General features: G+C 36.9%; 1 protein-coding gene across 1 annotated transcript in view; it reads left to right on the top strand.

Moving 5' to 3' along the window:
- Positions 1 to 14,621, top strand: part of LOC129730681 (uncharacterized) — a 413,412-nt gene that overhangs the window by 264,072 nt on the left and 134,719 nt on the right. The window lies entirely within an intron of this gene.

Here is a 14,621-nt window from a genome sequence, read left to right as displayed (position 1 = left end):
CTACCTAAATTGAATTGTTGAAACTAGTTCAATTTTAGTTGTGAGTTGTTAGTTGTTTCTGGTACCCAGGAGCGGATTAAGGCGAAGGCGAAGCAGGCGGACTTCAAAATTGATGTTTGTTGCATGAAGAGGATCATCAACAATATATGGAGAACACTATTAGAGTACAACGAAATAGAATTTCCCGCATACAAATTGACTTGAAAAATTTGCCTCCTGATAACTATCGAATTTAAAAATATCTATCTGCTAGGCCGATGATATACAGGTCGGACTCGATTATATAGAGACTCGATTATATATTGACTCGATTATATGTATATGATTCTATTATATATAATTTCAAAACTCGATTATACTGCCGTTCCAAGCATAGTTGTCCCAGCCTGCATAAGGTTTGTGTAGAACATGGGACTACTGTGATTGGAACGGCAGTATATAAAGTAGGAAATTTTTTTTTTTAAATTTCAAATGTACGTTACGCTTGATAGAAATCACTCTGCTAAGACGCTTGGTATAGATTTTCCAAATTTGTGTTTGGGGGGATGAGTCAAAAATAAAATTCTTCCTATTTATTCGAAAATAATAAAATATTCATGTAAAATGAATAAAAAACTTATTTTCTCTGATTCGATTATATATAAAATTTGATTATATATAGTGGAAAAAAATCGGATACTATATATAATCGAGTCCGACCTGTACTTAGCGATGCGAAAATCTAAATTAGCTTCGGACAAAGTACACCACCGCCGCGACGCGAGCTACGCAACATAAAGTGCTAGCCGCGTTGGCAGATGTAACTACACTACTCATGTCCAAACGCGATGCTTTGATTTCCATGGATGCTTTGAGAGATGTATGAAGAATTAATCAAACAGTTTCAACACCTTACTTTTCCATAATCGTTAAACATTAACAACAACAACAACAAAAACAAGCGTCTCCAGCCACTAAAACGCTGTAACAGAATATACGCATCAGAAGCATACAGCGACTGCCGATCAAATGACTAAACTAAAAATCTACACTAAAAATCAATGGATATTGAACAAAAGGAAAATGCGCAAAAAAATCGTCATAAAGTAGTGCGAACAGGATTGCGAGGATTCTACACTAGAGAGGAAAAGAGATGATCGTAATGCCCGTTCGTTTTATTTTGCAATCGGAAAACGAAATTGAACGCGATAGCTCGGAGAGACGAACGGTGTACGAAGTCTCGCACAAAAAGGGTAAGATGAAATTGAATGACTAATATTTTTGTGTTCGGTAGAAAAAAGGATAGATCAGAGCACTGTCCAAGGCACGATCGCATAGTTGACGTAGGAGTACAATAGTTTTATATTTCCCTTTGAGGCTCTGTTTGATTTGAGCTCGTTTTACTTTTGGCACGGTTAGATTTTGGCACACATGTGCTGAAAACGAGCGCTTATGTCTAATCACATTTCTTAGTTTTCTTGAATATTTCAACCAATTTAAGCTCAACATCCTCCAAAAGAAGGGTATTTTGGTTTTTTATGTTGCCAAAGCGGATGACCGGAATCGGTAAAACGGTTCCTGAAATACCGGTAATATAATGTTCATGATCTGAGCAGTACTAAGCCTCTAATTACTCGGGTAGTAATATCAAGAATCTAGGTCGTCAGCCTTAATTCATAAAGCGACACCTCAAATGACTTGGAACTAAAACTAGTTCATTGGTGGAAATATCTATGAAAAAAGTTATGAATAGTGAACCTTTCATTTTTGGCATGGTTCAATCTAGGCAACAGACAAATTCTGCCGTGTCGTGTTTTGCAAAATCGAACGGGGTCTGTATTTCGATTATTTATCTGCAGCACTCTGTTTTAGAAGAAAAAATATTCTCTTCAACATTGATGAATACCATTCATTTTAGTACAGTCAATTTCCTTTAATACGCGAAAAGGCAAGCTTCTATATAGACCTAAATTGAGTACGATTTAGTAGAAATTAAACAATATTTATTTGTCTTGTGAACGATGGCTCACCCTCCGATCACCAAGAGGCAAAGATGTCACATAATAAAATTTTCCTGCAGTGACACCTGCAAAAAAAATAACGATAAAGAATTACAGTTTTTAAACAAAAATGTGTTTTCACAGAAAATTTAAAATGGACATGAGAAAAAACACAGTGTAGAGCTCAAAAATAAACAACGCATTTTATCTGTACATTGAATTAAATTGAATAATTTATATACCCTGCTATCTGCCTCTACCGACACGTACAGAATTTTGTTGTCCCAGGTGGCGCAGCGTATTTGGCGGCACCCGTCCATATTATATTGAATTCCCATTCAATCATATTGAATTCTGATATTTGCTTATATACGAAAACAAGAAGAAAAAGAAGACAATTTAAACGGCAATTCGATTGTGTTTAAGATCGCAAAACGATACCTACGCATTAACCCAATACGCCCCACTGTGCGTCAACAACGGCAATGTAGTCTTCACTTGGCTTGGCTGCACACAAATGAATATCGAGTTCTACTGCACTGATAGACGAGGAGTGACTAGCGCTCTATTGATACATTGTTCGGTGCAGTACTATTGCCTGTGCCAGCATGTTTTCCTTCAAGACATCAGTTTTAATAACATTCTAACAGCAGAACGTAAAACTGTCTGATAGTTGAGGTGGTTACGAACTTTCCGAAAAAGCTTCATTTTTAAGACATCGAAATAGTCTAAGCTCATAAAAGCGAACATTAGTTGACCTATTGGGACGGGGAGATTCTGTCAATTTTTTTTGCCACTGCTATACAGGATATCACAGCAGACAGTTGGTGTCTACTCATGAAGTCTGTGTCAGGCGTGCTCGCATGTGATTGGTACATTGTTCGTGAAAATTCGACCATGAAACTTTTACGGAATTCTCACTGTTTAACAATGAAATGATAATGATAACTGAGGAATCACAAAATTGTCCATCATTTTTTTAATCCAACGATATATTGATTATTGTAATCCATCATGTGGTTACATCAGTATTACCGTCTAATCTTTTATTCCAACGTTACACCTTGGTTTTAGTTTCCGCAGAATGTATCTCGTATAATGCAGTTAGACGTAATCCTACTTCAAAAATTTTCGATGTAGCAATCTCTCTCATGCATGCATTGTTGCCGTCGTCATTCTCTGGTATAACTCTTCTGTTCCTGTGCCATCTGCTGCATAGAGCTGTGAGTAGTATTGTATCAGTTGTTGCTCGATATCCTGGGCTTGATCGATAGTTTCACCTCTCTCGTTTTGCAGTCGTGTAATAAGTGTTCGCTTCCTTCTCCGTTCGCTCAGTTGAAATGTGGAGAGTGGTTCACCGGCTACGTAGGTTTCGTTGCTATGCACGAACATCTGCGTGAACTGACGTTGCTAGCTCAGCAATTCGCATTTAGTCGGTTGATGGTTGTCAACAAACTTGGATCTTGGTAGTATCTGTCACACGCTCTCCGTAGCTCTTCATATCGCCGCTGGTATTCGCGGTAAAAATCACCGTAAGCCAAGTTAGATTTCCAGCGGAAGAAACGTTTTATTTGCGGTTTCGCATACTGTAACCACCATGCCATTCAACAAGTATAGTGTCGACGTTGCCGTTTCCAGTATTGCCATTTAATCTTGAACTTGACAAAATTTTTCAGCGTTTTCTGCAATGAATCACTATCGTTGAGTGAATTATCTTTTGCCGCAAGCAACGTATCGCTGTATGGACAGTCTTTAAATGATTTCGACATCGACGTTTCGACGATCCAGTCGGCACTATCTAAACCGAAGCCTTCTTTCTCGGCCAGCCCTGACGGCATACCTGCCGTTCTACTGAAGCGATGTGCTACTGGCGTATTAACCCCGCTTCGTCATTTAATCCGTCTTTCACTCTCGACTGGTAACTTTCCATCTTTAAGGAAGTTCGCGTTCATGTTTCCGGTTCACAAGTAAGAGGACAAGAGGAACATCGACAATTACCGGGGCATCTCCGCTCTGTGTGCAGTCTCAAAACTATTTGAGTTGGTCGTGATGAAGCCGATTTTCAGCTACTGTAAGCCTGACACGCAACATGAACTTATGCCGAAGCGCTCAACGACGACAAATCTTTTAACGTTCACTTCATATGGACAACCGATCGATAAAATTTCATGCTGCTTCCGGAATTCCACGAGGTAGTCATCTTGGGCCGTAAATTTTCCTTTTATACTTTATTGCTGTCAATTGCGTCCTTAACGGTCCCAGGTTATCTTTTGCTGACGACATGAAGATATATGCCGAAGTCAGATGCTCTGAAGATGCTCTCAACTTACAACATGAATTTGAAAATTTTGCTAAATGGTATAATATAAATAGAATGACTTCGAACTCTGATAAATGTTCTGTGATTTCGCTGACCAAGAAAAAGCGGCCTATAATGTTCAACTATCACTTGGGTGCAGTACCAATTAAACGAGAAGGATGCGTGAAGGGTTTGGGAGTCTGGATCGATAGTCAACTTACTTGCAAGGAGCATATAGCTTCTCGAAACTTGTGACTGATTATGAGAATGGCCAAGGATTTCAAAGACGTGTCCTGTTTTAAAAGCTTTTTTTGCTCATTAGTCCACTCGACGCTAGAATAATTTTCGGCAGTGTGGAACCCTCATTACCTCAATGGTGTTAATAGAATCGAGGCAATTCAACGAAGATTTGTTTGTTTCGCTCTTCGTCATCTACCATGGAGCGATCCTCACCAGTTGCCCAGTTACGAAAATCGCGCGCAGCTCATCGGTCTCGACTCTTTGCAAGTAAGACGGGAACTTTCGCGCGCTATGGTAATTGCCGACACCCTCATGGCGCGAACTGACTGTGCTGTACTTCTGGGTAATATCGACATAAACGTGAATTCCCGAATTGTTCGGAACATCATTTTTCTACGAGTTCCTTTTCGTCGCACAAACTATGGGGCAAACGGAGCTCTCATCGAACTACGACAGTGTTTTCAACAGTGTCTCCACCGGCTTCGACTATCACCTTCCTCGCACTAGAATTAGAAGAATTTTTTTAAGTATATTAAGACACAATCATTAGGACCAGATAGAGTCTGTTGATTTTTTATGTAAATAAATAAATAAATAAATAAATAAATATATAAATAAATAAATAAATAGTCCCGAGCTAATGTAGATGCGGTATAGCCGTGACAGTCTAGCCGAGTTGTGCGTTATAAACGTATGTCCACCAGATTGTGGCCGAAGTTTACCCACACATTTTGCAGAGAGAGCTGTCGGACGGTTGTATTTAGAGCTGGACTGTTATTTGTTCCTGTTGCGTCACACTGCCGTATGACACAGTTAAAATCCCCTGCCCTGCCTGCAAGTCTGCTGCTGGCCATAGTTAGACAAGGCAGCTGTCTCTCCGACGATGACGACGTAGGATAGTATGTTCTCCTTCACGATAATTTTCACTTCCCGTACCCCGCTTGGAATTCCACCGAACGTAAACCTCTCATCCCACATCAATTCCCATATTGCGAGTACCTCTCCGTAAGCGCGGAGAAAGTCACTTATTGTTTCGTTGGACACGTCTTCAGATAGGTCGAACAGTTTTACGTCCTCCATCCTGATGCGTATCTTGCACATTTTACCATCAATCTCCGTCTCATGTTGGTTGTCATGCTTTTCAACTATTTTTTGGGCCAACGACAGTTCACTGACCTTCACAAAGGCACATTGCAAACTACGGTTAGGCTGGATTCGCACAACTTGCTCTTTTTTTAACTCTAGCACTGTATCGACGAATTCGTGTAGCTCTTCGAATGACGGTTTCCGTGACACATGAGCATAGTAAATGCGGAACGTATTCTCGCGACATCTCATGGTTGTTTTCTATTCGCGCCTACGAGCTATCGGTGAGAAAAACAGCTGAGGCTGGTAATGCCCCAAGCTTTCACACTTGGAAATCACTTATAGGAAAAGATCTCGTGCACGACTTCCGATGTATCGCAAACATTCGCGTCTGCTCTGCTCGAAGGTTGAGCGCAAACATTGGTAAAAACAAGTGTTGCCCTAGATACCTAGCTTTTTAACCATCCCTGTGAACTTTGGTGCCCCTGTGAAGATAATTTTTTCAGAGTCTCAAGGAGGGCCCTACTCTGGAAGGATGAAAAATAATGAATATCCTTGATTTATATTTAGATATAAGGTGATATTAGGAGTAAGGTGAAGTGTTCGGGTATTTTGGCTATTGATTAAGATTGGTTTGAAGATGTATTTTGCATGTCGTGGATGCAAATATAGTAAGTATTCCGCTGTTGGCAGCGTTTTTCTCGAAACCAAGTTTTTTTTCAACTGGTTGTAAGTTTTTGTCAGCATCTGCTGAAACCGATTTGGCTGAAATTTTGATTCAGCATGATTATTTAATTTATTACATAGCCGTTTTTCGTTGTCTGAATTTTACTGACGATTTTTATGATTTTTTAAATAGCAATTTTTCAAAAAAAAAAATTAATATTTTACTAAAATGGCCACCATTTTGGCAATTTTTGGAATTTTCAAAACCTGCTGTGTAACATGTTAGATAAGCCATTTTGACATGCTCAAACAAAAGTTCTGCCAAATCGGTTCAGTAGATGATGAGAAAAATTGACTACTAGTTGGGTATTGATTTAGAAAGAGCATCCACGTTCGCAGTTGCCAACAGCGTAATACTCACTATATTTGCATCCACGATATGCCAAATACATCTTCAAATATACTTTAACCAACAGTCAAAATACTCGATTACTTCATTTTGCTCTAAGCATCCAAAAAAAAACTCACCAAATTTTTTTATTTTTCGACCTTCCAGAGTAGGGTCCCTCCCTAAATGAGTTTTCTCATAGACCAACGTAGAAGAGACGAACTCAGCGGGAAACTACTCCGTGACATTTGCACTGCACAGTGCACAACTCCTGCATACTTTAAGGGCACCAAAAGAATGGTTAAAAAGCTACAATATATTTAGGGTAACTATTTTGAGCTTCAGAGCAACCCTTTTTCCGTTTTTGTAGACCAGTGTAATCTACAAAATCGAGTGGTATCCTGTAATTACCATTACAAAAGGCGAATGTAAATAAGAAGTTTTAACTCACTTTATATCTCAATCAATCATGTTGTTGTTGAGTAAACGTCGAACAACGATTTGCGTGTACTGTTTATAACAAAAATGTATGGGCTGAGTATCTTACTTTTATTATCAAATACCTATCTCACTGACAATTGTAAGTTAAGGCCTCAAACATCACTTCTTCGTAATACTAAATTTACCGGGTGCAATCTATTCTTTTGAAAACCAACTCTCTTCCGTAAGCTCTACCACAAAACTGTTCAAGGTTTTAAACTTTTCGCTAGTATCGTATTAATCTTTATGGTATCAAAACATAACAATACAACCATGCATCTGTATAGAAATTTTAAATAACTGCTTTCTGTATTCATATTGGTGTCGGTGTCCGAGAGCGTGAATCAATCGTTTTATTGTAATTTTTTTAATGAGCTTTAGTATTTCCACAAACAATGATATATAAATTTAAGGAAAGTAAATCAACAACCAGAACTAGTATGCGTGGTCGAAAACGTGTACTGTCCAAGTGCAAACCTCTTACAGGCACATTTTAAGAAGGTAAATAACAGCATGGTTTTGTTTGTTTTTATATTATATTGAAGTTTTACTTAATGAGAAATGCATGTCAAGTTTAATAGTCATTGTATCATCCAAAAATCCAAATCCAATAAATCATGTAATTTTACAAAATAGGCGAATTGCTCTAATAGACCTGCAGCAACCTGTTTTCTTGTGACTAGTAAAGTAAAAAATAAACAATATCGGATGTCGGAAAATGCATGTCGAATGGTAAATGAAAAACCCAATAATTTTGTTATATTTAGAAGATACTTTCTCAAAATAGCTTAAAAGATGTGCATTATGGTACTTCTCTCGCATGTTGACCCAAGTATTCATACTGATTATATTAATCAAAAGAATCAATAGCATAGTCAACTAATTTATTCTAACTTGTAAACTGTGCAGCGATAGTAAATGTGACGTGGTTCTTGCTACTCATTGCTTACAACGTATACACTGTTTCCTCTAAGTGTTCTGCTTGTATTGTGGGGTGCCAATAAAAATCGGCTTCTTGAATTTCGTTTGGAGATAGAGCTCAGCAGTTTCGTCTTCTCGAGAGAAGTCTCCATGAAAAATTTCTGCCCAATCGGACTCAAGAAGTCGTGCCTCGAAGAGGTTGCAGTTTCTCTTTTTGAACCGATTTAAAACAAAGCACAGGAGCACCTTATAATGTGTTCGATAACGAAAACCTTTTCTTAAGAAAAATGCAATCAAACCTCAAAACTTTGTCGAAATATATGACTCTATTTCAAGGTATGCATTGCTTTATACAGGCCATCACCGCGGTTGGTGGAGGTGTTACGAACTACTCCAGTCAGACGCCTTCAGACCATGATGTTTCGATAAACTAGGGTTTGTAAACCATCAATAATGTGGGCTTTGTAACTCCTTTATTTAGCTTTTTATACTACATCGAATGAAAAGAGTCACGCCACCTTCAAACTTTCTAGACTAAACAAGCCCTGATATTTTTCCGATGGAATTTGTTATGAGTAGGGACAGCGGTAAATCGCTATTTCGCGGAAGCCGCGAATTCCGCGAAATTCATAAAAAAACCCGCGGAAGTAATAGGAAACCGCAACATTCTATGTCAATCATAAGACATTTCGATTTGTAACCTGCCAAATTCATGAAAACAAACTAAACTGAAGATTAATGAGCACCTAGAAGTAGGGATACCATCCGGTCGAAGTTAGGAATCAGGACACCTTTTTTCGGTACAAATTTGAGCTAAGCTGTTCTTCGAAGTTTAGATTAATACACCACGTTAAACGTGATTTGCACTTTAAAAACACTAAAACACTTCTTGACTTGTTCAACATACTTCTCAAACGATCCAATATTATAAGGCAGCTTTGAGCTCATAGGCAGATAATCAGCACATGTAAACTGTTTCAAATTAAACTAACTGTTTAGAGGGGGTTAACAAGAAAGTCGAAAAATAAAAAATGTGATTTTTCGGATGTTTAGGGTAAAATGAAGTGTTCGGATATTTTGGCTATTGACTAAGATATGTTTGAAGATGTGTCTTGTGTGACGTGGGTGCAAATATAGTGAGTATTACGCTATTGGCAGCGTTTTTCACGAAACCATGTTTTTTTCAACTTGTGGTAAGTTTTTCTCAGCATCTACTGAGCCGATTTGGTTGAAATTTTTATTCCAGCATGTAATAATGGATTATCCTACTTGTTACATAGTTGTTTTTCAATATCTATTTTTTTTTAATGTTTTATGTTTGTTTAAAGTGATTTTTGATGAAAAAAGTTATTGTTTTACTAAAATTGCCGCCATTGTGTCAATTTTTTGAATTTACAAAAACGGCTAAATAAAAAGTTAATAATCCATTCTCAGCTGCCAACAACGTAATACTCACTATATGTGCAACCACGACATGCAAAATAAATGCTCAGATACACCTTAATCAATATCCAAAATAACCGAACAATTCACTTTACTCTAAACATTGGAAAAAAAATAATTTTAACCTTCCAGAGTAGGGTTCCCCGTTAAGCCAGATGTTTAACGGTTACAATACCTAAAAGTTTTCTCTCGTCACTTCACTAAGATTCAACCAAAAACAAAATCGTCCGTAGTGACCGTTGTGTTCTAGAATCAAAAAAGTTATTGATTTTGAAAAATTCGGCATATTATTATCACACTACAAAACTGAAAAACTTATTAAAATCAGGACAAATGCTAAAAAATGAAAAATAAATCGGGACGTCAAAAAAGAGTCTCAAAATCAGGACATGTCCTGCTAAATCAGGACGGATGGTATCCCTACCTGGAAGGCAACGGGAGGCCTTTTCCTACGCAACGAAACAGTACTACAACTGCTCTTTTACAACATGACTTTGGCAGCCTGAGTTGAATTCGAACGGTTCGGTTGCTGGATCCTCTTCGAGCAAAGCTTTTGGCGATTGGTGTCCTGCAAGATTTAATTCCAGAGTGTAGGGATGGGCGATACTGACAAAAGTATCGATACCTTGGTATCGCAATACTTCAATAAACTTCGATACCAGGTATCGGAATATTGGTTAAAGGAGTATTGATACTCGATACTTCGATAGCATCGGTGTCGGGTTTACATTTTTTTTTTTCAAAATACTGCAAATATCTACGAGTCAACAAAAATCTGCCCACAAACTTTAAAAATCTGCGTTTCGATACTGGTACAAATCTGCGTATCGATACTGGTACTCATCTGTCGCGGTGTGTAACGATGCCAAAATGCTCGATGCCGCGACCCCTAGTAACGATACCGTTGGTATCGATGCTAGTATCGCCCATCCCTACCAGAGTGTACAGCTATAAAATTCAAGCTTCAAGATGCACTAAGGGCGTACAAACAAGCACGTTTAAAAATACTCGACAGTGAGTTTGGTACAACAATTTTGCTGGGGCTGGTTATACTAATAGTTTATTACAAGTAATAAAACATTCCAAAGTAATCACCTACACTTCAAACAAGATCGAGATTGTTAGAATCAGCCAATAAAAAGCTCGTTTTAGAAGTAATATCACTTGATAAATATGACTTGAATATGGCGTGCCCTCACAGCTGGTCTTGAGGTAGGATGCTGACTTAACAAGCCAGTCGTCGTACGCTCGAGTCCCGGCTCGGGAAAGACTGTAAAAGTCAGTAGAATCATAAGCATTATGACGCAACACGAGCACGTAATTGTCCTGTACACTTAAACAGTTGGCTGCGAAGTCTGTGTATAATAAATAAAAGTCCAATGAGGGATCGGAATGTAGCGCCAAGCCTTTGAAAAAACTCAGACCCGTTGGTCCACTAATAAAACCAAATAAAATATCCTTGTTCCTCAGTTTTCTGTTCCATCTTTCAGCCATTGGGGAAGTGTCTACTGTCGAATGGTGTTCAGGTTAGATAGTTGGGGCACAGAGAACAGAGGTTCATCTTATTTTCAAAGGATGTGTGAAAACTTGAAACCGTCATTTAACAGTAAGTGGTAATGTTCCCGCGTTACTGATAAACCAAGCACTGATATCGATAAAATATCGATACGGCAATATTTATGCAGTGTAACTGGGGCACCACCAGACAGATGTCGTTAGTGTGTTAACGTATTTTGATTCAAATTTTTACACACGATTTTCAAATTTCTTTATATGAACATGAATGTCTGTTTTTGATTGGTTCAGGCAATTGATTAAAAATACAAGTGTAGGAACCTTTTGCTTAAAACCGAAATTGCTTTTGACCCAACCCAATAACAAAGTAAATTAGTAACTGGGAATGGAGCTGACGTATTTCTTTACGCTATATAAAAGAAAACTGCATATTTTTGTAGATATTCGCAATTTTTCAACCCGCAATTTATCTCAGTGAAATTTGTAACAAATCGAACCCGCTGATTTCTCTGACAAGTTTAGCGCAAAGAGCTAGCTAAAGCTAAACAAAGACAAACAGGGGTAAACAGGGTATGACCGCCCTGCGGGGTAAGACCGCCCACCGTAGTTTTACTACCAAGTTATAAAATAATTGAAAAATTTCTTTAACGTGTCTATTACAGTATAATTACATAACATTTTGCACGTTTTTCTGTTTTGATAGTGCACGAATGGTCGCAGAAATAATCAAAAACAACCTTTCAGCTGGCAACCAGTAAATGCGCTATTGTTTTGCGGCAACGGGACTTAAGGTTTTTCAGTCTAAAAATCTATTGTTTTGTTCGTGAATATACGTTTAATCGCTTGCCTGAATCTATCTTCTTTCGGAAATATCGAAGGCCGTGAGTAATCTTGTAATTTTGACTACTTTTTCGGTCAAATATGAAAATGTTCGACTGGGGGTAAAGTCGCCCACCATACAAGGGGTAAAACCGCCACGAATCCAACTGCTTGTTGTTTTACTTCAAGACCCAAATGCCTCGACACTACAAAGGGAATATTTACAGGATCAGTAAAGCAACTTCAAGCCACATAAGACATCGATGTTAATCGACCATTTTCGATTTGGTTTAAGCTTTTCTAGTAATATATTTTAACAAGACTTATTTTTGAAAAAAGTAAACCTGTGTGAAAATGGTGTTAATGAACCAGAATAATGTTAGAGCCAGGACGGTATGTTTGATAGGTATGACGTCTCCGGCAGAATTGAAAATAGTAGTTTTTTACTTTCGAAAAAAGTACACACTCTAAAAAAATTTAAAGAAAAAATATAGAAATAGAATTAAAAATATATTTTTTTTTCAATTTTTTTTTGAAAAAAAACATGTTTTTGCCTGTAAAATCTGCAAAAGGTAAGCTAAAATTTTATGGTTGTTGGATCATGGAGTAATAGAAATATTAATAGCTCAAGTTTTGTGAAGAATTTTTTTTGACGGTTTATTCGGTGTATAGAGTCGTTGGTAATTTTGTTCTTCAAAGAAAAAAACATAGAAAATTGAAAATATTAATAAAAGAAATAATAATTATTACTATTTTTCTATACATAATAAGTCTTCAAAAGAATCATACAGATAGGTTTAATGAGTTTTAATTTTTAGCTTAAAGATAGGTATATTATGAATTCAATATCTTGAAAAACCCCAATTCTGAAAAATCTATTTATTTTGAAAACCAAAAAAGTTACCTAAACATTGATTTGAACTTGAATAATCAGAAAACAAAATAAGTTAAAACTTAGAAAAAAAATTTTTTTTTTAGATTTTTCACAGTGTATATTTTATTTAAAAAGAAAAAAAATACCATCTACAACTTTGTCAGAGACACTATACCAATAGAATCAACCGTTTCGGCCCTAAAAATATTGTTTATCCTCAAAAAATGGTGAGCGATCTTACCCCGCTGGTGGGCGGGCTTACCCCGCATGAAAAAGATCTGCACATTTTCAATGAATTTTTAAAATTTAAAAAAAAGCTGGAAAATAACCAATAATATTTCAGTTCTTAGTTTTTAAATGCGGGTATTGAATAGAATAACCTCTTAGCGAAGAAAAAATGAAATTGCAGCAGCAACTTTTTTTTCTATAAACAGAATTGCTTAAGGGGGCGGTCTTACCCCGCTTACCCCTTCAAATAAACATTGCCATCACGGGTGATTTCGCAGTGTTTTCGAGCGTTTACGGCTGTGGAGGGCAGTTTGACTTTAATGAGAAAATTGGACGATACGCAAATAGGATTAGATTTGTGATAGATTAACCTAATTATATTCATTAAGACATTATTTGTTAGATGAATTATCCCAAATACAAATACGAATACACATGCGAATACGAAAACGAATACGAATACGAATACGAATACGAATACGAATACGAAAACGAATACGAATACGAATACGAATACAAATACGAATACGAATACAAATACGAATACGAATACGAATACGAATACGAATACGAATACGAATACGAATACGAATACGAATACGAATACGAATACGAATACGAATACGAATACGAATACGAATACGAATACGAATACGAATACGAATACGAATACGAATACGAATACGAATACGAATACGAATACGAATACGAATACGAATACGAATACGAATACGAATACGAATACGAATACGAATACGAATACGAATACGAATACGAATACGAATACGAATACGAATACGAATACGAATACGAATACGAATACGAATACGAATACGAATACGAATACGAATACGAATACGAATACGAATACGAACGAATACGAATACGAATACGAATACGAATACGAATACGAATACGAATACGAATACGAATACGAATACGAATACGAATACGAATACGAATACGAATACGAATACGAATACGAATACGAATACGAATACGAATACGAATACGAATACGAATACGAATACGAATACGAATACGAATACGAATACGAATACGAATACGAATACGAATACGAATACGAATACGAATACGAATACGAATACGAATACGAATACGAATACGAATACGAATACGAATACGAATACGAATACGAATACGAATACGAATACGAATACGAATACGAATACGAATACGAATACGAATACGAATACGAATACGAATACGAATACGAATACGAATACGAATACGAATACGAATACGAATACGAATACGAATACGAATACGAATACGAATACGAATACGAATACGAATACGAATACGAATTCGAATACGATTACGAATACGAATACGAATACGAATACGAATACGAATACGAATACGAATACGAATACGAATACGAATACGAATACGAATACAAATACGAATACGAATACGAATACAAGTACGAATACGAATACGAATACCAATACCAATACGAATACGAATACGAATACGTATACGAATACGAATACGAATACGATAACGAATACGAATACGAATACGAATACGAATACGAATACGAATACGAATGCGAATACGAATACGAATACGAATACGAATACGAATACGAATACGAATACGATAATACGAATTCGAATACAAATACGAATACGAATACGAATACGAATACGAATACGA

This window comes from Wyeomyia smithii, chromosome 3 (genome assembly GCF_029784165.1).
Source record: "Wyeomyia smithii strain HCP4-BCI-WySm-NY-G18 chromosome 3, ASM2978416v1, whole genome shotgun sequence".
Lineage (NCBI taxonomy): Eukaryota > Metazoa > Arthropoda > Insecta > Diptera > Culicidae > Wyeomyia > Wyeomyia smithii.
Note: the sequence above shows the minus strand (reverse complement) of the source record. Positions and strands in the feature narration are given on the sequence as shown.